This window comes from Rhipicephalus sanguineus, chromosome 3 (genome assembly GCF_013339695.2).
Source record: "Rhipicephalus sanguineus isolate Rsan-2018 chromosome 3, BIME_Rsan_1.4, whole genome shotgun sequence".
Classification (NCBI taxonomy): Eukaryota; Metazoa; Arthropoda; class Arachnida; order Ixodida; family Ixodidae; genus Rhipicephalus; species Rhipicephalus sanguineus.
The window spans coordinates 70,102,984-70,130,487 of record NC_051178.1 but is presented as its reverse complement, the minus strand read 5'-3'; the positions used below and the strand labels follow the sequence as shown (position 1 = coordinate 70,130,487).

General features: G+C 46.3%; 2 long non-coding RNA genes across 2 annotated transcripts in view; both read right to left on the bottom strand.

The window, feature by feature from the left end:
- LOC125757611 (uncharacterized) overlaps positions 1-23,384 on the bottom strand; it is a 41,827-nt gene extending 18,443 nt beyond the window's left edge. The window contains exon 1 of the long non-coding RNA XR_007415350.1: positions 23,276-23,384. This is a non-coding gene — a long non-coding RNA (uncharacterized LOC125757611). The remainder of the gene's footprint in view (positions 1-23,275) is intronic.
- LOC119386717 (uncharacterized) lies at positions 7,881-8,808 on the bottom strand. The gene is made up of 2 exons (XR_005182353.2): positions 8,607-8,808; positions 7,881-8,028 (listed from the first exon to the last, which is right to left on the bottom strand). It is a non-coding gene; the product is annotated as an uncharacterized LOC119386717 (long non-coding RNA).
- Positions 23,385-27,504: the final 4,120 nt, after the last annotated feature.

Here is a 27,504-nt window from a genome sequence, read left to right as displayed (position 1 = left end):
TGTACTCCATTTTAATGAAAATGCCTCAAGGGAGCAAGCAAGAACACGAGGAGGACAAAAAAGGTGGAAAGTGAAAATGTCGAAGGCAAGGAAGGGTCACTTCGCTGCTTTTCCAGTCAAAACAGCACCCACCTTTGGTACGCATGGTATTAAGTTCTTTTCTAGCATGAACAGGATTTGGGGACATATGCACGTACCACCTTTTCTCGTCCGTGACTGTGACGGCCTGCCGTAACTGAATGGGAAATAATCTCACGAAAAAAATTTGTTGTAAAAAACGACTACCAGTTCTATACTGCAGAGACTTATTTGAACATTTTGTTATAATTACAGTGTCACATCACAAACCGCGTGGCTTTCCGGAGTGTTTAAAATTTGACAATAGGGCCCCATGTGTTTATAATGGGCAGTGTTCAATTCTCCTGGGAATCCACACGCTTTGCAGTACAATACTACTGCAATTTTACCAAAACGTTCCAGTAGGTCTCTACTAAAACCTCGAGTCGTTTTTGATTGCTTGCTTTTTTAAAGAGATATGATTTTTCTTTTTTTGCCCATTTCCCATTCAGTTATGGCAGGATGCCATTGCTACCGCCAAGAGATGGCGCCACGCAAAAATGTCCCCAAATCCTGGGAATGTTGACTAATGTCACCAACATCTATTATTGTCACCAACATCCTACGTCTCAACTAGGCACGACCACTCCAAGAAAGTACACGCATAAAGTTGCAACACAAATCATTTTTCCAGGTCTTTTTTTTCCACAAACTGTACGAGATTGGAACCTGTTACCGGAATAGTACGTTTCTGTACCTGATAATCATAATTTTTATTCCCGATTGTGTTTACAATAATGTATAATTGTGCTAGATTTTTTGTCTCAACTTTCTGTTACCTTTTAACATGCTAACCTATTGTCCTTTCATTTTCTTTATCTTGATGTTAACCTTGTTTCATATATTTGTGTTGCTTTTCACTATAAAACATGTAACATATGATCCTACAGATAGATGTCTCCCCTGCAATAACGCCTTTGAGGCAACGCAGGTATCCTGTAAATAAATAAATAAATTAGTAAGAAGATAAATATATAGCCCATACTGCTCGCCAAAAATGAGAAGTGTACCAAGTGTTTTCTGCTCTCCCGTTATCCCTGCCCAGTCTTTTCAATGGTCTGATAGCATAAATTAAGCACTAGGAAGCTGGCAAATGGCCGATAAACACAGGCTAAGTTATAGTCGTACCTTTTCACCAGAATAGCATTCAAAGCCCAATAAAGGTGGGCACCTGGTGTTGCGATGAAAAATGAGAGATCAATTAAACTGGACGTCAGGTTCCTTCTTTAGGGTATTTTCTCTATAATTTCAAATTGTCACTGGTTGCACGTTGGTACTAAGTAGAAATTTCTGTTCACATTCAGATGCCCTGTGTAATATCCTAAACAAGAGCAAAACTAGCAGGTTTTCTAACCATGACAATGCCCTTTTCTTATTGCAGCCTATGTCCGACTCCTCCTCCAGGATGTCACGGAACGCTGCAATGTCTCAGTGAGACAAAGTATTAGCCAACAGAGCAGCTCACAAGGCCATCACATGACTGATGCCTATGTCGACAGGCCTTCAAAAGAAGAGCTCCTGATGACCCAACGGCACCGATATCGAACACAGAACTAGCTGTTTTTTTTTTTTTCAAGATAGTCGTTTGCTCGTCCAGTAGCTACAACATATGGTGAAAGTGTAAGTGGTTTGGTGGTATGAATACAAAATGACATTCTTTGTAAGGGAAATGTAATGCATACAGGATCAAGCACAGACTCAGCATCCAAGTGAGCTGCTTGGCCAGCTTAGGTTTCTGAGCCAATATGATAATTGGGCAGGGGGGGGATGCTTTTAAAAATGTAAGAAGGACAAATTTGTAGTACTACTAATAATAATAATAATGTCAGGGCTTTTATGTGCTAAAACCACAATATAATTATGAGGCACGCCGTGCTGGAGGGCTCTGGAAAATTTACTACCTGGGGTTCTTTAACGTGCACCGAAATTTAAGTACACGGGCTGCTAGCATTTCACCTACATTGAAATGAGACTGCAGCTGCCAGGGTTGAAACTACAACTTTTGAGTTACCAGTCGAGCACCGTAATTACTGTACCACCATGGCATCTCTGTTTTGTAGTTCAGCTGTCATGAGCATGTCCAAAGGCTGACTGGCAAGGGAGATTACCGAAACTGGGCAGACGAGCGCAAACTTGACCATGTGCGTCAACGTCCACTCGGTACCGCTCACTGATAAATAGGCTTTATGAACGGTTGGTGTAACCGTTTTTAGTATTAACCTTTACCTTCAGACCTGCTATCTCAGATAACTACTACTCACAATTTGTTTAAACGAACATGCATGAGTAAATCCTTTCGTGAACTTTCCAGTGACAACCTCTTGAGAGTGTCTGTCTTGTCACATCCTCATTTACTCATACCATCAAACCACTCATGCCTTTACAATAGCCGTTTTGTGTTCATTCTAGTTCTGTGTTGGATATGTCAGTACAAAATAAGACATCTAATTGGAAATTTGATATCATACTGCAGCGCAACCTCCTTCATGCATTCTTGAAAAAAAAAACTGGGAAAAAATGTACTGCATGAAAAAAGTACAATCCAAGTTCACTAAAACATCACACAGTTAAGCTAGCTAAACATTTGGGTAATGTTGGCATCATACAAAATGAAAACATATTCCACTGTACCAGCGAAAGGAACATCATGGCTGGCTGGGAAAGTGTAGCAATTTACCTTGGCAGCGGTCTGAAGAGAGGGGAAGGAGAAGAGCACCCAAGAATGTAGCAATAAGACAATGGAGTCATTGTCTGCATAAAAATTTTACAATCCATATCAATCAAGCAACACGTGTATGCTGGTCTCGCAGCTCGCATTTGATGGGTCAAAGCGTCTGCTATCCAGCCAGTTAACGGTCGAACACTTATGAACATTCAAACAAAGCTAACTTTAATTAGCAGGAATGGTGGTTACATTTCACTTAAAACATTCACAAGCACTCAGTTAGTCCCCGTAAAAAAGCGGTGCTGTCGCTCGGGCTGGTGGGGTGAGACTGCCGCTACCTTGCATTTCTTCTTTCGTCGGTGACGTTTTCTCTCTCTCCATGAGCCGACAAAGACAACGCCGAATTGCACTCTGATGGTCGCACGTGTCGCCCGTTTAAAGTGGGTAACAAAGGAAGAAGGGTTTGGAGATAAGAAGGGACCCCCCAATCGGGACATATGTGGGAAAAGGACGCTCCTTCGGCGGCACTTCAAAGACAAACACAGCACATGGCCGCTCTCTTCAAGAGGGGACAGAACACTCCCTGCCTGGTGTCTGCGGTTGTTAAACGCCACTGTTGAATAAAGGTGAAAACAAGTGCACCACTTCTGATATCGGTCGGCAGAATGTCTTGATTGTGCCATTCCTTGTTATTTTCAGCGTTGTTGCAAAGTAGTGAGGTGCATTGTGCGCCAGCGTTTCCAAAATTGATCAGCCATGTTCTGCACTTGATGCCAGTGTTGTTTGTAGAGATTGGCCGTGTCTATTCCTCCAGTTGTTGTGGATGCGCATCCTTTCTTCTTGCGTTTCTTCATATTAAGTGGTGGAGCTTCCTCTGCATGACCCTTGACGAACAGCTCTTTCATGAAGTTGACGAAGCGTTCTCTTGTCTCCGGGTTCTTTCGCAACGTGCGTCGCAGCGAGTACAGTCGAGAAAGAGCTTGGTCTCTGTTGTATGGAAGCTGACCTCTCGGCGAGCGAAAAGGCAAAGGGGCGACCCAGTTGTTTGACTTGTCTAGATTTATTTCCCTATGTATTATCTTGAGGAATGCCCTGTCTTCTATGGAGAGGGCATGCTCATTGTATTCACGCGTTGTCTCGAACAGATTAGGTGCTAGGGTGTCATCTGATAGTGTTACTGATGAGAAATCATTCGGGGCCCGATGTCTATCCGTAGCGCAGAGAACCGGCGCTTCCTTCACGATGAAATGTTTTGTGCATGGGCTGAAGAGAAATGGTCGTGCGTTGTTGAGAACGTGTGTCTTAAACACATTTATAGTGCCTGTTTTGCGTGTACAACCCACGTAAACGTCTCCGACAATGACCCATCCGAGATCGAGCCTCTGTGCGTAAGGAGCGTCAAGCGGCCCGTTTATGGTCTGGCGAACTTTGTGAACTCTGAGTACATCTCGGCCAAGGAGAAGCAGTATTCTTGCCTCCTCAAGAGGCGGAATGTGAGTTGCAATGGCTGACAAATGAGGGTAGTTCCGTGCCACATCTGGTGTTGGAATTTCTTCCCTGTTGTCAAGAATCTCATCGCACTCGAGAAGAGGCGGGAGGGAAAGCTTGACATCACCCGATACGCTCCGTACGAAGAAGCCGTGAGCGATCCTTCCAACAACTTCAGCGCTGCCGGAACAAGTACGTAGTGCGTACCTGGTGGGTGTCCCCTCGACACTGAACTTGTCGAGAAGTTCTGGCCTAATTAACGAACGGCTGCTCTGCTCATCGGGTATAGCGTATGCTCTGGGTGTCATTTCAGGCTGAGACTGATGAATCACATCCATGAGGCAGATTTTAGCACATGATCTGTAGCTATCGTTAGCATTTGCTACCTCGGTACGCGTAGATGTGACTCTTCCTTCTGAGTGATGTGCCGAGTTGTCATTACGTTCAACAGGCTTCGGCGACTCTGAGCACGGAGATGATGGGTGAAGTGCTGTAGCATGGTCACCACTGCTGCATACATGGCACTTCACGACCACCTTGCATTGCCACTGCGTGTGGTTTGTGGATAAACAACATCGCAGGCAGATACCCTGCACTCTGAGTAAGGTTATCCACTCTTCCAATGCTATTTCTCAAAAAGCGCGACACCTTTCAAGGGGGTGGGGTCTCTTGTGATGCGGGCACCATTTTTCAAAGCTCTTCGGCACAGGCAGCTCCTTTGGAGTGGTTTCTGGAAAGTGTTCGAAGGCGGGATCCACATTTGTTTTCCTTGCTGATACGGATGATTTTTGCCGCGGGGTCTTGGTCGTAATTTCTTCTTTTTGTTGTGTGAACGAAGACGACACATTTTGCGGTTGCAAGATGAAACTAGGATCATTCCTCATGCTTGCCTGATCTTGAACAAATTTGGAGAAAACCACAAAAGGTGGGAATGCAGTGTGGTGTTGTTGTTTGTATTTTGTTTCCACTGACATCCAATTCTCTTGAAGCCCGGATGGTAACTTCAAACAATTTTGTTTACACCTCTTGCAGTATCCAAATAGCTAAGGCCTGCGAGGTACGGATCAGTCTTTGCAGCCTCGAGTTCCAGCAGGAGGTCGCCGAGCTCTTGCAACTTCACGTTATCCCGGTACGGTATTTTTGGAAAGTCCTCCAACCTCTTCAGCAACGCATCTTCAATTGCCTCGGGACGTCCGAAGGTGTCGTCAAGCCGTTTCCACACGACGTTTAAGCCCTTCGAAAAGTCATTGACATGCACAGATTTCAACCTTCGAACCTGACGTGATGATTCAGAACCAAGCCATTTGATAAGAAGGTCGAGCTCTTCCTGCGCAGAAAGATCTACATCTCTGATGATGCCCTTGAAAGATAACTTCCAAGCACGAAAGTTCTCAGGTCGATCATCAAACTTCGTCAGTCCAGTAGAGACAAGGTCCTTGCGGCACAGGAACTTAAGGACGCCGACAAGCTCCGAGCTTGAACTGTTGGGTGGCGGCGTGTACGCAGGCGGCTGCTGATAATCACGCAAGTCTGTGTGGATGTTTGTTGCTTCGGCATGCTCCAAGCTCTGGCCACTTGCGTGCACAACAGTCGCCCGAAGAGACGCAAGCTCGGCATCACGTATGGTTGCTTGCTCAGTGATGTAGCTCGAAACCCGTTGTGCTTGGTCTATAGGTAGGTGCATGCGCACACACTCCCTGCCATCCTGTTCTACGGCTGCCTCGAGTGCACTTGCCTATGCGTCTGCTGCAGCTGCTTCTTTCTCATGCTGTAAGACTTCAAGTTCGAACTCAATTCTTACCTTCTCTAGGCGCATCGTGGCCTCTTTACGACCAAACTCAGCTCTGGCTTTGATGGCCTCGGCTTGCGCGCGTGCCTGCACAGCGACTAGGCTAATCGTGGAGGAGCCCGATCGCCGTGATCGCGAGTAAGCTCTTGAGTGGGCCGATAGAGAGAAGTGCGACGCTGTTTCCTGTGTGTTGTCGTGTTCTTGTTGCATAGCCTCACGTAACTTTTCGTTGACAATGGCCTCACGGTCTGCATCAATTGCCTTTTGGAGCTGCAATTCCTGCCTGGCTTCAGACGTGTTTGCCTTGTTGGGAAAGGAAGTGTATCTTGCGGTGACATGCTCGTAGCGCTCATAACTTGCACGAAGCTGCTTTGCTGCACTGGTGAACTGTCTTTCCTTGGCTCATGACAGCCTTTGAAGAGCGATCTCCACATTCTTCCAAACAGCGTCTAGTTTGCAGCAGTGCTCTTCGCGGCATGTTTAATAAATTTCTTTAGCCTTCATCGAAAGTGTTGCTGTTCTTTGCGGTCGAATGTTTGATGTGGAAGCTTCATCCTCCGATGTGACATTTCGACACTCGTGCATCAGCTTGTCCCGATCCATTCTTGCGTGTTTCACGTTTTGTCTCGAAGCGGACGTATGTGAAGCAAATGGTGCTAAGCTGCGCGTTGAAAGATGAAACGAGCCCACCTTGTTGCTGCCCTTGTGCTTTCAGCTGCTCAACTCCTGGGCGATGTAATCCTTGCAGTGGGTGAATGTCTGGGCCAAACCGGGGGTCTTGCCGTGGCGACGTATCCCATTGCCGGCGGACGTTGAGTTGGCGGCTGATGGCAGTTGTCTCGCTTTTTTACTTTGCTGGTGTCGCAGCTCGCATTTGACGGGTCAAAGCGCCCGCTATCCAGCCAGTTAACGGTCGAACACTTGTGAACATTTAAACAAAACTAACTTTAATTAGCAGGAATGGTGGTTACATTTCATTTAAAACATTCACAAGCACTCGGTAAGTCCCCGTAAAAAAGCGGTGCTGTTGCTCGGGCTGGTGGGGTGAGACTGCCGCTACCTTGCATTTCTTCGTTTGTCGGCGGCGTTTTCTCTCCCTCCATGAGCCGACAAAGACGCCGCCGAACTGCACTCTGATGGTCGCACGTGTCGCCCGTTTAAAGTGGGTAACAAAGGAAGAAGGGTTTGGAGATAAGAAGGGACCCCCCAATCGGGACATATGTGGGAAAAGGACGCTCCTTCGGCGGCACTTCAAAGACAAACACAGCACATGGCCGCTCTCTTCAAGAGGGGACAGAATAATGTGCACATGTGGCCCGAGAAGCAGCGCCCTGTCCACTAAGGTGGCAAGAGGAAAGAGCAGGTTGGTGGAATACCATGAGCATAACTAGCCATATAGAAGGGCAGGGAGCAGTGGCACAAGCTAAATTCCGTGCTCCTGTTGTGACACCGAATCTTCGAAGTTTCTCTGTACTCTAACCCTCCACCACCCACGAGTTGAACATCTCCTTTTGATTACAGCACTGATGCATTTAAATACAGTTTTATGTCCCCACTATAGAACTGCAGAATTCTGTTCCAGTCATGTTCTACTTTTGTCAATTTATGAATTCCTGTTGCATATTGCTAACCACTGATATTCATTGCATCTAGTATTTTCTGTATTGCCATAGCCACCTCTGTATTTTTGCTACCCACTTTTGTAGGGCCCTTTCACCCTGCAGGTGAAATAAAAGGCATGTGATATTGATGCGGTGAATGAATGTGTGAACAGTTCTCTCTGCTTACCAATGCCATCGATTCACCTTTTCATCAAAGTGCTGGATAGTGAAAGCCGACATAGGTGGCCGATGGAAATTCATTGCGGATACGGCCTACAACACATGCTGGCAGCACCACACGGTTTCGTCGTCCCAGTCGGCCCCAGCACCAGCGTGTAAATAAACGATAAGCCGTGAAGCGGTACTTCCTGCACAAAGAGATATTTTTATGATGCAAATGTCAACGCTATTTCGCTGATGTCCGTGACACCAGTTACGAGAAAATCACACCAACCCTTGGACCTGGCTCCTACAGCCATAGGCGTGCAACACGGCCCTTTAGGGGGCATGGGGGTCAAAGCCCCCCTACCTCGGTTGGCCAAGTCCAAAAGACATGCTTTACACTGAATGAAAAAAATGAATATGATGCGATGACGTGGTTCCCACAATGTCTTACTTATGGTTTCCGACTTTCCGGGAGTAAAGATTGGAAGTAAACAGCTCTTGGAATGCAACATCAGGGGCCTTCGGCCGCCAGTATCATCAAAAACCTGCGTGGCCATAACCCTGCACTTAAAACAATGACTGGACAAGTGCGAATGAGTATTGGGCAGATTTTGCACACCCACTTGGTAGTTTAGGGGGGCGGCTTACCTCCCCTCCCCCCCACCCCCCTCCGTGCGCACTCCTATGCCTGTAGCCACAATGCACAATTAGACTGGCACACTACCTCCTCCCCCATACACCCCCCTTTTTTTTCGGGAAAATGGGAAAGCAACCTAATTACTTGTGCAGGTCGGATGGAGTAGGTACGCCATGGTCCTCAAGTTCCCAATACATGGCTTCTAGCACGGCGGGATTTAGACACAGGCTGTGGAAATGTGCGTGCCGTGTTATGCAATCGTCGGTGCCTTTAGCAACGACTTGCGCAATCACTCGACAGCACACATTTTCCACAGCTCTTGCGCTGCGCACACAAAGCCCACAAAGGCACCTGCAGGAAAAACAAATGAGTGTACGGGAACATATCTCTTCCGGCGACCAAACAACAGCTCGGTAACAAACGTAACACATATTCATCAACACGAAAGGGAGACGCGCACGGCCTATATTTTCACACTTATGTAAGCGCAGCGCGACGATGTGGCTTACCACGACACTCCGACAGTTCTAAATATTTATGGTTTCTCCCGATGGCTGCTGCAGCACTCGTTGGTCATCGTTCGCACTACATTCTATGATTCACGGCCGGGCTCGACTGCACGTATCATTCTATGTTGCCGAGCCGCGATTGACAAAAATCTTTCCGTCAAGCACTAGGTCGGCAGTGTCATTTCAGCTGCCGTTCAACTTCAAATTGAGACTATGACTCTGATCGTGATGCCAGTACGCGTATCCATCAAGAGAACGAGCAGCTATCACACTTACCATTGCATACCGTCGATTCCTGCGTCCGGTGACGGCGGCGGTTCGGAGTCGTCGTCTGCCAGTGCCGTCTTACGAGGCGGGGTATCGGAGTAAGGGTCGAAACCCATCTCGGCTGTCATTCGTTGCAAACGCGCACGTAGGTTTGCGTCCATGGTTGGTAGAGCGATGAAAACACTACGGGTAACCGACTCGCAGTTTTCAAGCACGCGCGATACACGGTGCGATAGGGCGATAGCTCCGCTCGACGAGAACCACGCAAGCCGACCGGAAGTGGCGCCACAGACCACGTGGTTGCGCCCAGAAGAAAAAAAATTCCGCCGGCGCTGGGCGGAGCCTCGCACCTCCTCGCTCCCTCCCTCCGCTCCCTGCTTAGCTTTCCGCGCGCTGGCGGCTTTGAGTTGAGGGAGAAAGCTGCGGAACGTGATTTCTATAATTTGGTAACACCACTTAGACTTGACGGATTCGAAAAATTTTTGCGGCATATGACTCGTGAAGAGTCATACGTCAATAATGAGACTATTCCAATATAACTAAGAAAGGTGTTGCAGGGCCCCTTTAAGTAACTAAGCGCAGTACTTTAAATCCCCCAACGAGCGCCAAATGGCGGTTAACCATATGTCGTTCATTTCTTTCAGTTGCGATTCGGCACTTCTTTAATGATACTGGGTTCTAGCTACGTGAAACATCTTGTATATTTCTGGTTAGTTTTGGGGTTGAACATCCCAAGATGTCGGACACTTTTAGAGAAATCGTAGTGTAATGCTCCTGATCATTTCGATCATCTGGGATTCCTTCACGTGCACTGACATCGCACACAACGCGGACCTCTGGCATTTCACTTCCACCGAATTACTACAGCCGTGGTCGGGATCGTGCCCGCGACTTCCGGGTCAGCGATCGTGCGCCGTAGCCACTGTACCATAGCGGAGGCAAGCTCCGCGTGTCCTTAGCTAGAGAGTATATCTTATGGCGCGTACGGGTATCCGAGCCTTACGTTCTATAGATGTTTCATAGTGCTGTTCCTAGGAATGCTTCGCCCGCTATTTGTAGTAGCTATATTAACAGGAAGATTTTCCTGAGAGTGCTCACCTCAGTTCAACGCTCAACCTGGCAGATCCTTCTTGTTCGACAGCCTCCTTTCTACACTCTAAGCCGAAAGAGAGCAACGGGGGTATAGGGGTTCCTCCTTTGAGGGAGGAAGTGCATTGCCACTCCTATTACTCTCCTAAAAGGAGCAACGGCAAGGGGACGAACCGTTGCTCTCCTTTCAGTTGCTCCTTCAGGGGATGAACGGTTAGTCCGCCCAGTTGCTCCTCGAGGACCAACTGTTACTCCTTCCTGATGCTCCTCAAGGGAGCAACGGATGCTCCTTCCCGTTACTCCTTAGTTTCTTCATGGGCCAAAAAAAAACGTTTCTGATTGACTTCTAGAGCATATTGAGGTTTATACACACATCTGTTTGGATGTACAAACGATATACAGACATCTCATTCAGAAATAAATTTTAGAAAATTTGCAGCAAACACAGATGATTCGAACTCGCGACCACTTCATCGGCATGCGCGCACGCTAACGACTACGCCACCACACGCTACGGCGCCGTCTGAAAGAACGGAAAGGGGGTATGTAGGTACCGACGGGTCGTTGCGCGTTCTGAGACGTTATTGAAATGAGCATAGGCGTGCAGAACTAGTGGTGATGTTCGAAAGAAAATAGAAAGTAACAATGTAAACATCTGAAAACGTCAAGGTAATGAGTCTCTCGCGAAAACACAGGCTGTGCCAGTGCTCCCTTTTGCGCTAGCTAAAAGGTCAGTAATTTCTTTTTTTTTTCTTTTTTGCCCGGACGTGTATTTTCTTCTTCTTTATTCTCATTATTATTATTAATATCAGTATTATTAATAATATTGTTTGCGGAAAATTCACCTCCCCTTTTAAAAGGCAACACTGCCCGAGCTGATAACGTCCATTTCCTCTAAGATTAAACACAAAGTCAAACTACCGGACCCGATTGCGATAGCTGCCCTCCCGCCAAAATCAGCCAGTGCCAAGGTAGAGATGAGGGGGGCGGGAGGCAGCGGCGTTGGCTCGCTGTCAGTCTTTCTGCGCATCGCGATATAAGTGTGCGTAGCATGATCTCTGCTGCAACTCTGGAGTCGGGGCTTTTGCTGCCGATCAGCATAAAACCGCAAATGTAAAGTCTATCAACTGTGTACTTCTCTCAACCGCTTGTTTGTCCTAAAGTATACACGGAGTCTCGCGAAGATTCGCATTTTATTGCCACATTCTCAGGCTATATATTTATGCAAACTGTTATACGCAAACACGCCATTTAACTTGCGACGACAGCAGCTTCATGTGGTGGCGTTCATAGTGCAATCATGCCTTTTATTAGGAGCTTTTAGCTTGTATTAGGAGCTTTTAGCTTTAAATTACCGTGTTACGAGTTACCGGAAGGAATCTGCGCATGCGCGGGCATTTACGGAACGTGAACTACTCGCCGGATTGGCTGTACGATTACGGCCCTATCTCGCGAATCCACCGTCGTTCGCGGCTACTCGCGATACCCGCTTTGCCGAGGCTCCAGCGGCTCCAGCCTCCGAATAAAAATAAGCCGAGGTGCGAGCGCCAATTGCGACCACCTTGTTTCTGCGGCTAAAGACACTAGAGTGACCCAGCAATAGAATACCGAAGCCGTAAAAACGTGAGAAGCCTTGACATAAATACCCCGACGATGGATGGATGCTATGAGCGTCCCCTTTATAACGGGGCGGTGACATGTCTGCCACCAGGCTCGAAGGATAAAAAAGAAAAAAAAAGAAAAAAAAACTTCCTTGTTTCATGTTGTCCTAATGCCTTATCTACATTGATTAAATCTATGTTATTATAACAAAAAATATAAATTCACAGTCCATCTCTCTGCCTCTTAAGGCAGAATAACCTTTTTTCCCCCAATTATTTATTTTTGTACTTTATCTCTATTTTTCTGCCACCAATACTCTAACCGTCTCTTACTTATTTCTATCGCGGGCGTGTTCAGCTTTCCATTGTTGTCCCTAAAACCCAAGGCTTCATGTAGACTCGTGCCCACACGTATACCTGGGTGAATATCGCCACATTCAATCAGTACATGTTCCATCGTTTCCTTAGTTCCCCCGCAGCATGTACATAGTTCTTCTTCGTTACTGAATCTCGCTTTATAACTACGCGTTCTAAGGCAGCCCGACCTTGCTTCAAACAGTAAAGCGCTTCCCCTTGAATTATCATAAAACCTTTCCCTCCTTATTTCGTTTTTTCCTTTTCGGTAGTTACTCAGAGCCGGCTTCTTTTCCATCGCTGTCATCCTATAAGTCTTCTCCGCCTCTCTGACCTTCCGCTTAATGCTCCTTGTTGCCATATCGCCCGCACTGCCAGCCGTATATTTACTGGTGAGCCTCCTAGTTCTTTTTCTCCACTGCGTGTCAACGCTTTTTCTATACAAATACCTGAAAACCTTCTCTGCCCATCTACTCTTCTTCATTTTCCTCAGCCTCTCTTCGAATCTCATTTTGCTCTGCGCTTCCCTCACTTCAAAGCCTGTCCATCCCATATCACCCTTCACCGCCTCATTTGTTGTCTTCCCGTGAGCGCCCAAGGCGAGGCGGCCCACCGTCGTTTGATTTACATCCATTCCTGATTGCACCTCTGACTTCATGCACACCACTGAGTTCCCAAATGTAAGCCCCGGAACCATCACACCCTTCCACAGCCCTCGAAGCACCTCGTACCTATTGTATCCCCATAAAGCTCTGTGCTTCATAATTGCAGCATTCCTCTTTCCCTTTGCTACCGATGCTTTCTCTTCTACCTCCATATATCTATCCCCCTCATTTACCCATACTCCGAGGTACTTGTACTCGCTTACCCTCGGTATTTTTTGGCCCTGTATTAAGACCGTATGGTCTCCGTGATCATTGAATATCATCAATCCACATTTTGTTGCACTAAATCCTAGTCCTAGAGCCTCACACTCCCTTCCGCATATATCTGCCAGTCGCTGTATATCATCTTGACTGTCCGCAAATAAGACAATATCATAAGCATAAAATAGACCTGGAAGCTTCTGCTCAACCATCGCTCCGACCTGTTTGTGTGACAAATTAAATCCAATGTTGCTACCTTCTAGCGCTTTTTCCATCCTCGCCATGTACAGCATGAATAACAGCGGGGACAAAGGGCATCCCTGTCTCAGCCCCTTGCTAATTTCAACGCTGTCCTTGCTACTTATTCCTTCCCATTCTATACAAACTGTATTTTCTCGGTATATTTCTCTCAAAAGCTGTACACAGTCGTCACCTATGCCCACTTCCTTCAATATCTCCCACAAAATTTCCTGATTAACGTTGTCATACGCCCCGGTGATATCTAGATAAGCTACGTATAAGGGCCTGTTTTCTATTTTAGATATTTCTATACACTGGGTAAGAACAAACAGATTATCGTCTAACCGTCTGTCGATTCGAAATCCATTCTGAAGTTCTCCCAAAATATCATTTTTTTCTACCCACGCTTCTATTTTTAATTTTACTGCCTGCATCGCCAACCTGTATAGCACCGATGTAATTGTTAGGGGTCTATACGAGCGAATGTTATCTTTTTCTCCCTTGCCTTTATAGATTAAGTTCATTCTACTTTTTCGCCAACTGTCTGGTATTTCCCTCTCCTGTAAGCACTTTTCTACGGCTTTCAGCAGTGCTTCTTTAGTGTTATGTCCGAGTTCGTTAATGAGGCTGACGGGAACCCCATCTAAGCCCGGAGTAGTGCGCTTAGGAATTTTCCCTTCGGCCTTCTTCCAATTGAAATTCTCTAGTACTACATCTTCGTCGGTTGCTCTCCTTTGCGTACTTTTACTCACCGGGGGAATCCCCTGGGGGACCTTTTTAAACGAATCGGCTGTTATCTTTCGAATGTAACCTAGCGCTTCATATCCTTCGAATTTATTTCCTCCTTCATCTACCATATGTTGTTGCATTGTGACAGACTTCCTACCCAGCGCTTTTAGGTGGCTCCAAAATATCCTAGGCGCGGCCTTCTTCTTTTCGCGAATCTCTGTCATCCAGCGTTCACTTTCACCTTTAATTTTTGCCTCGACTAATTTCTGCACAATGGATTTTTGCTCTAAATATATTTCCCATATTTGGTTAACTTCGTCCTGTGGCCGCTTCTCCTTTTTTGCCTGTCTGTGCTCCCGTGATGCCTGACGTCGCATCTCGATCGCTTCCCGGATTTCTTTGTTCCACCAACTTTTTGGCTTTTTCTTTCCTTTCCAACAAATAGTTTTCTTCTCTATTTCCATTTCTTTCGTGATTACATGTAGCAGCTCACTATACTTCCAGTCTTTGCCTGTTAGTTCGTCTACTTTTTCCTCGACTCTTGCGGCTATATTTGTTATTTGTTTGTCATTTAGATACGAGCTGCCAAACTTTGATTCTATGTTCTTATTTTCAGTTTTATATCCCATTTGTAATATTATGCGTTTATGATCACTACCCAAGCTGTTAATGCCTTCTTCGTCTATTCTCATGTCTCTAAGTTTGTCATATATTCCTTCTGTCATGAGACAGTAATCAATGCTCGATTGCCTGTTTCCGACTTCCCACGTGATCTGCCCCTCACACTTAGGCCCCACGTTAACTATCTCAAGACTATGTTGCTCGCAGAGATCTAGCAATAACTTGCCATTGGTGTCTGAATATCCGTCAAGGTCATGAATGTGAGCGTTCATGTCCCCTAGAAGGATTATTTCGGCATCATGACCAAATTCTTTAATATCGGTGCTTATGCATTTCACTATCTCCAGATTCTTTTCTCTGCAGTTATTCCCCGTCCACAAGTAAGCTACACCTAGCCACGTTTTCTTTCCACCTACTGTGCCCGAAACCCATATGTGCTCTGAACACGTTTGTTTCACTCACTCTCTCCCATTTTGTTCTGCTATGAATTAGCATTCCAACCCCCCCACCTCTCCTTTCTGATGTGATCCTGTTACATCCTTCCCAAACATAATTTTCAATATGTGGTGGCTCTTCCAAGTCTCTAAGGTGTGTTTCTGTAACCGCATAAACACCTATCTGTTCCTTGTTTAACTGTCTCTCAATCTCTAACCATTTTGCCTTTTTTCTGCCACCCTGCATGTTAATGTAACTAATTGCAACACGCGCCTTCTCCCTTCTTTTACCTTTTCTCTGTTTTTTCGCTATACTACCTGTCAAAGAGTCCCCCTGGTTGTTTTCCTCATTACAAGCTACCTTGGGCACCGAAGGGCCCGCGTGCCCCCCAAAAAAGCTACTGCGCGTCCTGCAAGACGCCAACCCACCTCATGGCCAAGCCTCCTATCGAAGTGTATTCCGTCTCTTCGAAAACCACCCCACCTGTGCACCTCTCTGTTTATTTCCACTACCTCGATGCCTTTCTCTCGACTAATTCGCCATATCTCTTTGTTTGCGACGACAACCGCTCTTTGCAAGCTGATATTTCGCACTGGTACTTCCGGTATTGTGCATACCACTATCTGCACCTGAGGGGAAATGGCGCGCATGTCATCGACCCCTTTCGCCAATGTGGTCGCTAGTTCGGCTGATTCTTTACTCAAGACGTCGTTTAGACCTCCCGCGATTATCACGAGGTTACGTCCATTAGACTTAGTTGCGAGTTCTGCGCTAGCTTGTCTCATCACTGATCCCAGCCTATGTCCCGGGAACTTCCCTATTAAAACTCGTTTGTCGCCTCTCACCCTTTCCTCGATTGCTTCTGCGCATGTAGCTAAATTCGAGTCCCCGGCGATTATCACGTGATCCGACTTTTCTGCTGGACTCTCCCGCACCTGGCCACTGCCCCCGTTACTAGCGCGTGCTACTGCTGTTGTTTTGTCCCCTCCCGTTCCCAAGACTACTTCGCGGAAAGTGGGTCCTGTGACCCTTGCACCTGTCTTTTCCAAACCTGTTTCCCCCTTCGCGCCTACCACTGTCGGGGTCGATGCCCCATTGTTGCCGCTGTCGCTTGCTACCTTTGCTGGCATGGCTACCTTTGCTAATCCCTCCTCGGCTGACTTAAGCCTTTCCGCCATAGCCATCGTTTTTTCCCGCTCTGTCGCTACCGCTTTCTCCAGCTCGGAGATTCTCACCATGAGCTCATTCTGGGCGGCCATCATTATTTCCATTTTCGCCTCTAACTCGCATTGCTTACACTTGGCGTCAGCTGTCTCTGTCGTCTCATCCTCACAAACCTCTATTTTCCGCCCCATTCCGCATCCTGAACACTTTACGGTCTTATTGACCATGGCTATAGATCGTTCACACGGTGGATTAGATACACTTAAAGCCAAATGATATCACAAAACTCCGCAAGTATGTTACACGTCAAAGCACCTGTGCACCTTTCAGCCACGTGGTGGCCGAACAAACAAATATTTAAAAAAAAAACACCCGAGGCGAACACCCGAGGCGACTGTCACACCACTTTGTACCAACAGTACAAAGTTGTAAGCTCTATTAAGCTGCAATCTAGTGGATTAACTAAAAAAACAAGCTCGAATCATGCAAAAAAAAAAAAAAACACTTATCTGACGCTGTCATTCCGGAGCCCACGAAAAACACGTCCGTCCTCTAGCAGCACCAAACACGACAGGCTGTATAGGAGACAGGCTGTATAGGAGACGCCATCTAACGGGAACAAGATGAACCAGGCAAGCAAAAAATTGTTATTGCAGAAACATCGTGCGTTCTACTTCTGGTGTAGATGCCTTGCAGCGGCATAATTACGAATAAGTTACCTTTTCAATAATTTCTTTCCTCAAAAACACTAGGCGAAAACAAACGTGCCCATGACTATGGTTGCACGAAGCGTCACAAGATGGCGACACCATCGTCACGCCTTTGCGCATACCGGGATACTGTACACGCTGAAAGCCCCTCGTGATTTTGCAGCAGCGGTGATACAATCTTATCTAATGTAAATATAATTTAAATGCCGTTATCGTCACAATTTCATGGTTAATTCAATCGTAAAGGTATCCGTTTACGTACGTACGTAAACGTTTACGCACGGGGAGCTAAAACTAAACATGTGTTCCGGTAACACGGTAACGTTAAAAGTATACGTACAAGCTAAATGTCCCTATTAGCGTGCGTATCTCTCTGTTCAATTTTAAAAAGTAGTTTTCTTACGCCAGCCCGCAAGAAAATGTGGCCCAAGCATCGACCGATACAGGGAGCGTCCTGCAGGAGAGCAACGGTTGCGCGCCGAGAGCAAATGTTGCCGTTCGTCCTTCCGTTGCTCTCTTCCAACCTAACACTAAACGGTTACTCCCCCAACTTGAGACATGTCAGCCATCTTGTTCCAGTTGGTCTTTTCGGGGAGTAACAGTTGGTCTTGAGGACTACAACCCGCCGTTACTCTCATTTTTTCCATTTTTGGCTTAGAGTGCAGTTCTTTTCTTTGCGGAATCGCTGCTTCTGGCGCTGCTGACAGGACGGCGGCCAAGACTGTGGCTGCGTGTCAGTAAAAAAAAGTACAGAGCTGCAAATTCAATACGATTGTTGTGCTTTAGATGTGAACTCTTGAGCGTTGCCGGTGGTGGCTACTCTGCGCGAAGTTATCTACTTCGTGGTCCGTTCTGGCGACAAAAATTTGAGGGTGGCTCCACGGCTACTGCTTGGCTACTTTCGGGCTTTGTTTTCATGCGCGAAGTAGCCATTTTTTCGAATAGTTTGCAGATAAAATACAGTGCTTTCGAACTTTTCCGTAGTTTCAGCCGATTCGCGCGCGCATCCTCCCTCCAGAAGCAGGCTGACGTCCATCCAGGCAATCCAACGCAACGCGCTTCGCGCATGAAGACTCCAAGTGACGAATTTGCGCGCGTTTTGGCAAACTCGTGGCCACCACGCTGCTCACGGTACCCGCCATCTATGCTGGTGTTACGTGCAAGTTTCCAATTCTGACGTGCACCGCGTGTTGTCCTGTGAACTTGACAAGGACGTCTATGCGCAACAAAATTATGCTTGGCTAATCATCTTCGACCAGTTTTCACTACTTAAACCTCGACTGGTATTATATCACCCCTACTAACCATATTGAAAAATGAATCACTGTGATTTTTTCCGACGAGAAGAACGTAAAAAAGACGACACGGACAAGCCCCGTCTGTGTCGTCTGCTTTACCGTTGTCCCTGTCTGAAAAAAATCGGACCGTTTCCTTTTCAATATGACGAACCAACCAGCCCAAAGCTTCACTTTGCTAATCTCCCAATCAATTTCGCTCTCCGTCGACAAGGAAAAACTGCTTCAGCGTTTGATTTTCTTCCTACTTGTTGGCTGGAATGTTCTAAAATTACTGTGTCGGGAAAGAACTCCATCTATTCTATGTGTACTACATGAAATCGCTATATTTATATATCAACAGAATTTACTCCGACTTATTTACTTGCAACTTATCTATGGCTCGAAGAGCAAGAAAAAGAGAAGAAAATTAGCTATTATTATAACTTTGCCTATTCAAAATAGCATTATGTATTGTTCAATAGTAAAATAATTAGTCGTATCAGGAGCTTAACGTCCCAAAACCAAGGTATGAGGGTTGCCGCAGTGGACGGCGCCGGAAATTTCGACCGCATGGGGTTCTTTAACGCGCACCTAACTACACGAACGTCAAACATGTTCACCTCCATTGAAAATACAGCCGCCGCGGCCCGGAATCGATCCCGCGACCTTCGGGTCAGCAGTCGAGCGCCATAACCACTAGACCACTGTAGCGGTGCTTCACTAGCAAACGTTCTGCGCATAATAGTGTTTACGTTCTATTTTGGCTACACATATGGCGATAACATTCAATGAGATTGTTATTTTGGTGCCTTTAGCTCGAGTTCTGGCTCCTATTCCAAATCCACTGAACGGAAACCCTGCTCGGAACACCCAAATAGTTAAACTGTTCCTAGTTCATTCTTATACACACGCTACATTACTTAACCCTTTCAGCCCTGGAATATTTGTGTTTTTCGGAGAAGTTCTTTGTACGCGCTTTCCTAATAGTTAGGACCTCAGAGGTCCACAAACAAACAAAATTCGGCAGATTCCGCGTGTTGTGGGAATCGCTTTCATGTGAAGCGGTCAGCGAGTACTTCTGTATTTTATGGCTAAATGCCAAGCGTTACGAGGTGCACTGACGTGTTTTTGTAACTGCACTATGTGTGTGCACATCGTGGGCTTACCAAGCACGTCGACAACACTTACATTTAAAGGGTAACTTATGGCGCGACGTAACGTCAGCTCCTACGTTAGAGTACATACGTCAGTATCATCGAAACTATTTGCATTTTATGATGCAGTCATGTCAATATCATACGTAACTTTCGGTAATGTATTGCTCCGCGGTCGAGCAATGCTTAAATATAGCTTGCCGAATCATAGGAATAGAAATGCAATGTTTATTAGACTGCTATAAAAGTGGATCCAACACGGGAATCACAGACGTTAATCTGATGTGACGCCTGTATCGTAGGAGTACATATGTAGTGTTTATTGATTTCTTGTAAAATTAGATAGCCAGCACCACATCTACAATTGACATTGCGCCGATATTACGCCTGTATAGACTGTTTTTCCAAACCAGTTTATAGACCTGGCCTGGCTCTGCGGTAGATTACCTGATTGCCACGCAGAATGCTTGGGTTCGATTCCTGTTGGGATCCTAATTTTTATTTTTTTCCATTCGTCGGGTCAACGATGCCGATATTAGTTTTTCTTAATGCTGTCACATTTAAATTATCAATGTCTGTTCTCGCCGTTGCTGGGCAGATATAAATTGCTGGTAAAGAGATATGTGCCACACGTGTCTGGAGGAAAGGGTTTTACGACGTACGCGACAGGATTTTCACCTTATTCATATCATGACCCGACAGTCATATTCATCAAGTCCTCTTACTCCCCGATGCCAATTTCGCTATACATCAAGTTAAGGAGGAGATCACCAGAGCACCGAGACGTAGGAGGCTAGATAGATAGATACGTAGATAGAAACGCGCAAAGTGCCAAAGGTTTGCTAAGAAATGCTTCGCATATTAAAGTTGAGCTAGTGGTGCAAGTATTTATGAATTTACAAACACGGCGTCCAAATAGGTCATCAAGGCTCAGTGGTCGTGAAATGAGAAACAGCATTTTTATTCCTGGTACTTACTAGAGTACACAAAATCTCAACCAACGCCATATTTGGCAGTGCGGAAATCCTTGAAACAAGCTCAGGACTACATTCCGAAAACGGCGCTTACCCGCCTTATCTTACCCGCCTCGGCGTCAGGCATGACTTCGGACAAGCTTCTTTTTTGTGGCTCCTAGCTCCGCAAAAATGCTACAATAATGGTTTCGATCGCCGTGGGAATCACTGAAGAAATACTACCCAAAGAATGAGCAGTTTTGGCTTCGTTTTGGAGGTGCTAGGGGAAATTATGGGTGGTGTCGTCAATTGACGATGCCAGGGCTTAAAGGTTTAAGGCATCAGACTTTGTGTGATACCCACAGCATTCACCAACACAGCCTCTTAGTGGCACAGTTTTTCGTACAAATTCCATAAGCTCATGAACGCGATGGTTCGTAGTCATCCAGCCTGATAGCCAATACTTATAAACTTGGTGGGAAACACTAAAATAAAACCCAGTGTCTGGTCTTTTGCCATGGCTTATTCTTGTCGTATAAGGTCTACGGGGTACACATCAACGGCATCTAGAGCATGCTAGAACATGTTAACTTACTGAAGTGCGCGGTAACTTACCGTGCATGCTAACTTACAAATGCTACTTGGCCTGGACAACGACTGTTTCTCTCTCTGAGCCTCAAAAACTGGATTGGTCGTGATCTTATCCAAACTGTCTTGATATAACAAAACTGCCACGTTCATGTTCCTTCATTGCAATCTGTCGACATGACGAATATTCAGGAGTTTTAACAAGTAGCATTGAAGAACGTTCTTCACAAAATTGAGGAATATTTGTTTTGGCGATCATGAGTGAATGTTTGGTGCATCGCAGTATCAACGCAGCTACCAACATATTTGCACTGGCTAGACCATATCGATATTTCCAGGATAACCGTGCGCAAATTTCCAGACAATTCGACTACCTTATAAAACATCGCCAGGCCTGCGCCGATCAGGCAGCGCAGTCACAGCGAAAGCTGGAAGGGCGGCCTTTCTAGAGCTTGTTGTAAACTCCGTTGGGGCAACTATACCCGTACACTTCGAAGGTACTCCCTACGCCATTTGGTTGGTTGGCAACACCTTTATTGATAGCCATAAATCATATTTTTCTGAAGTAGGGAAGCACCCACTATGCCATTCTTCATTATGCGGAGCAGCGTGGTACCCGCTACACAATTATAAGGCATTATGTGCACTTTGTGCTGTGGCTGATGAAGGTGAATTATAACTGAGCCCTTTGTAATGGATTGAAAGCATACAACGACCCACTCGTTGTGCAGTTCGCATTGTGTGACGCCTGATTGTTATTTTACTCGTCTACGAAGCTATATTACATATGTTAACGTGATATTTTGCCCGATATGGCGCCAGTATATGACTCTTTTTGCAAATGAGTTTCCAGCACCGGCGTGGCTCTGTGGTAGAATACTCGACTGTCACGCAGAGGGCCCGGGTTCAAATCACACCTGATCCTGAATATTTCTTTCTAATTTATTTTATTTTCTTATTTCGCGTCATAGCGGGTACAGGCGACGGGGGCGGACAAGTACGGCGCAAAAATTGGCTGTTGTGATCTGATACCAGCTTCTGCTATAAAACCAGTGGCGCTCAAAAAATACAGGGAGCATTGTAAAAACCAAGTGGGGCACGGTCATATTTCTCACCCTTCAAGCCCCTGCCATCCTGGTTTCTTTCTTTCTTACTTTCTTTCTTTCTTTCTTTCTTTCTTTCTTTCTTTCTTTCTATCTTTCTTTCTTTCTTTCTTTCTTTGTATTGCATTGTGCATTGATCCTTCTAAAGTTTTTCCTTCCTCCTGCCCGGAATTCTACTTTCACCCACGTGCTTACCACTTCAACACTTCTGTTGCTACCGGGAGCAACGAAGGCAACGCGTCCACGTCCAGGCAACAATGGAATGTGGTAACCTGAATGTACAAGTCGCTTAGATAAAAGATGAGATTGCCATATCCGAAAAGCCTCAACGCCACAAACCCCCGATCGAGAGAACATCAATTTTGTGAAAACTGCGCATATAAATACGCATGTGGCCGGCGCGTCTTCGAGGGCCTATTTTTGTACACCCGCCAACAATGCGGTGGCGGTAGCCTAGTCCACCACAGAAATTTAATCTTCGCTTAAGAAGCGTTCAACTACACTCAGCTCGCGAGCTGCTACGTGCGCTTAGCAGATCGCAGCCGCCCCACCTGGCCGCTTATGGCTCAAGAAACGTTGCCTAAATGAAGGGCGATGGGCGCTCTGTCTCAAGGTAGCCAAGTTGGAACAATAGGAAGTCTCGTCTTTCAGTCTGAAGAAACAAAACGGTCATGGTAATTTCCTTGTCTTCGGCTCCCATGGTCGAAGCGCTTCTCGAGGGACATTTTTTTAAATATTGGGGAGGAAGTAATCCGATCTACTATTAGCGGTGTACACTCTTTTAACACTTGTCAATCCTGGCTCGACTCCTGCTCCTGGGCGATATTTTGAGAGAGCTTGCGGTATCCAGAAATCCGGTAATGTCGAGACATGCTACCTTTCTCGTATCTCGCCTTTTAAGATTTCGTATGATTTCATAGCTACTATTCTAAAGTTTATGCGGTTTGATTATAGCGCTACTCAATTAATTATGTCCACTGAACATGCACGGCAACGAACCGAAAGAAAGAAAGCTCTATGTAGTTGAACAATATGGCTTCCAAATTACACGCTTTTCTGCGCAAAGAAATCTAAGCATGCTTTCCTTAACACACGAGGTGACCTTAATACGTCGCCAAATACGACGAAAATTTCTGAATGCGCAAAGGTTCACCAGGAGAGGTCCAACGGAATGGACGAATCATCGTCGTCGTACTCTGCAACGCTTGTGCTCGCTGTCATGTCGATGTCGTAAAATGCATAAGGCGCCTTTCCATCGCCTTTTTCTTCGGCCATGTCTGAAGCTGCTACAGTGAAACCTCGGTGATACGATCACAGCTCATACGAATTTCGGGGTGATACGAATTTTTTGTTGGTCCCGGCCAAGGCCCATTGGCCTGAAATGTAATGGAGTACGGTTGTTGCGAACCGATTTTTACCCAGCGACGTTTGATACGAACGTACGTTACCGCCCAGGTGCGATGAGGTGCTGTCCGTGCTGTCGCGGAAGACGCGCCAAGCACGTGCGAGCGCGGGAACGCAAGCGTGGGCATGCGCGCCGCACCGCCGAATCGTTAGAATCACGGTGTAAGGAAAACACTTTTCTTACGGTCAGAATAGACCTTCAGAGACGCGTCACGGCCTCCGAGATTGTGTGCGCTAATCTCTGAGGCTCTTATCTGCCTCCGTGTGCCTTCGCGTTTAGATCACAGAGGCCTTTAGCGCCATGTTTTTTTTTTCTAAAGCGTCGACACGGGCTGCTGTCGTTGTGCTCTGTTTACACGTGCCTGCCTCGTGCATCAGACATCCCATGAAAGGTGGACGAGGACCGAAAGAAAGCGAGGACGGTCTTGGCGAAGGAGGCCTCACAACGTCAACATGCGCGACCGTAAATCTCCCCAAAAACATCCCCAACACCTCCGCGATAAGTCATAACACAGGACCGTGGTTCTCTAATTCTGTGGCCTTGATTCATCGCGTGAAAGCGCTTCTTTTGTAATTTCGCTGCATTACTGCGGTGTACTGCAAAAAAGCATACTAAAATTTGGAAGGGGCTACTGCTGTCGCGGGTCACAACACACCTGGTTCATTAATTAAATACGCGCGGCGCGCACGGGCCGTATATCTACGAGTGCTGGTATGATTGCCAACATCTAAAAACTTAACTGACAATCATTCAGGGTTCTTCCTGACGTTGCTGCGGCCATGAAAAACAATAAATGAAAACGTACGCCAGCTTTCTTTTGTCGCATGCTAATTTTCCATGCTTTCTGGTGATACGAATTTCAGATGATACGAATATTTTTGGTGGTCCCGTGAGATTCGTATCACCGAGGTTTCACTGTACTACGTGCTACTGAGAGCTACTGCTTGGCGGGAGACGCCGAATCACAACGCATGCGCTTACAGTGCCTATGGAAAAAGGCAAGGAGCACAGCACAACGTATGAAACACGAGTCTAATATATACCAAGGCTCTTGCGTGGGATAGTGTATTATCTGTTTCGACATTATCTGTAGACGGTGTTCGATATTCTGGATTGCCTGCTTTGACGTGAAATGTAGAGCTAGAAAAAAGTGGTTTCGATCCTTAGTAGTAGAACTATAGATGACGCTGCGATTTGTTAGTTTTATTTGGTCGTCAGTTGGCAGGAAAATGCGAAATGCGTGGACAGGGATGGCCACCTTACGCACCTCCTGCGTTTTAGAATTTATACTTGGAATGCCCCTTGACGCACAAAGTATTTGACGAATCTTTTGCCTCTGCTGGCAAAAGTATTCCTTCATTTCCAAGCTCGCAAATAGTGCTTGATATATCGCTCGGTGTTACTCTGCATTTCTGTCAGTGAATGGTCACCCCTGAAAGTCCGTCGGACTGGAGGTACCCAGCCCATCCTGTTTAGGTTTCTCGCAGGCCGCGCGCCGAGGTGTGCGAAGCTATCGATGATGATGAGTGCCGTTTTATATGCCTCATCAAAAGCGAAAATTCGTTGCCGGCGGCGTCAACATGAATTATGCAAAGAAATCATCATGTCTTGACATCACTATATGACGTCATCATAACGTTACAGAACTCCATACTTTGAGACATCATTATGGCGTCCGACGGTGACGTTATCAGACGACATCGTCGCTTGGTGAAAGATGCGCCGATCAATGAGGTAGTGGAGCACCAGGTGAAGCGCAGAAAGCTTGCCATGCCCCCGATCCTGGAGGCAGTGCAAAACCACGTTCAATGTCGAAAGCTTTCGGAGCGGGGCGGGGGAGGATCAATGATATGTGTTGGTGATTTACGTGCTAAAACCACGATACGATTACGAGGGACGCCGTCACGGAGGGCTCCGGAAATCAGGGCTGGGCAGAGATGCCCAGAAAAGTATTCAGGAATACAGATATCGAAACACACGGGCTGGAAGCGTATAATTAAGATACGGAGATACATTTGCCTCGGACGTAACATGATATTTCGGAGACAAATTTGCAAAACGACGAAAAAATTTTCACAAATACAGTTACAGGGATACAGATACAAGAATACAAATAATGGATTACATTTTTTTTAATTCGAAGACGTTGATGCTCCGCTAAGAGATTTATTAGGTGTAGGATAATATTGTGATTAACATTCCAACGCATTGGATCTTGGAAGTCAAGAATATCGCTCGGAACACTAGCGAATGCCAGTGCATTTAGAAAAAGCATTTAGAAAAAGGTTGTTGCGTTAAGCACTTAAGCAGCAGCAGCGTGAAAAATAGGCTGTCATTTAGACAGCGCCGATTGGACCTCAAATCAAGACTCGCCAACTCGAGAAATGGCTTTCCGCCCCTCCCCCCCTCCCCCCCAAAAAATAGGGGCGTGATACCTGCCTGAAGAGCCAGTTACTTTCGTAGGCAGAGGATGAAAATACTCCTTCTGTGATTCTGCCGGCAGCGGTGTCAGGCGCTTTTACTGCATGGGCCATTCTGTGCGCGTGGGGAAACTTTCGCTGCCCTCCATGTGTCCCCAATCGGTAGTGCGGCTTTCCTTAGTTTAGGACAAAGTATTCCTTCCCCCTAGGAAACGCGCTAGCTGATTTCCGGGAAAAAAGTAGCGATATGCCCCCGTCCTGCACTGTATCGCGATGTAATCGATACATCGTAAAATTATTTCATTACTGAGATACAAACACATTTCGCAAGTGTATCTCGATACAGAAATATAGATGCTCAAAAGTATCTCTAAGATACTATCGCGGTACCCTTGTATCGCGACATTGCCCAACCCTGCCGGAAGTCTTGACCATCTGGTGTACTTTAACGTGCACTGACATCACACAGTACACATTCCTCTAGGATTTTGCGTCCACCGATATGCGACCGCCGCGGCCGGGAACAAACCCGCGACCTTCGGTTCAGCTGCCGTGCACTGTAACCGCTACACCGAAGCGGCGGACCGGTGAAGGATCAGCACGTGCACTAAGACAACGACGATAGCTTTCACCTTCGAGTCGCCTTCGACGAATTCATGACGGACCCTCTTTTGTTTTGTGGATAAGGTGTAGGATGGATTTATTGTTCATAATATTTTCACCACGTGTGCCAGAGGCAAATTGGGACGCTTTTTATAATGGTGATAATGGCATGCACGCTGTATTTAATAATAATCTACACTCCGTATTTAATATCCGGGGTTACCTGCTTTGACGTGGCATCCAGTGCTAGCAACGTCTTCGTTTGATCTAAGTTGGTGTGTAGATGACGCAGCGATTTGTTAGTATTTTGTGGTCAACAGTTGGCAGAAAATGCGTAACATGTGGACGGGGATAGCCACATTACGCAGGTCATGTTTCTTTACAGCCCTATACATGTAATGCTGCTTGGTGCACATAGCTGTTGCCGAATCTTTTGCCCCTGCTGGAACAAGCGTTCCTTTATTTCTAAGTTGATAGGTATGTAGAGCTAGAGTTATAGCTAGGTGTATTACTCTTCACTGCAGTCACTAAACGGTCCCTCCTGTAAGCCCACATTAGCTAGCCAGACCGTCGTGTTTAGGCTTCTCGCAGGCCGCGTGGTGAGACGGGCAAAGGAGGATATTATGTTTAGTGTATTATTTGGATGCACGAAAAAAAAAAACCAGTGACAACCGAAGACAAGAACCAAGTGCAAGGCATACTCACACAAACAGTCGCCAGAAGTGAGCAAATGTGCCGTCTACTTCGTCCTTGTGTTGGAACTTCTCTGTTTTTTTTTGCATCGAAATATGAACTGACCGGCCCAGCTTTTTATGTTTTTCGAGTGTATTAATAAGGCGAAACCTTAGCTGCTTCCCCAAAAGCAAAACTTGACCGTCGGCGACGCGAACACGAGCGATGCAAAAAAGTCATCATCACGCGATGACGTCACCGATCGCCAAAATTAGTGGTGTC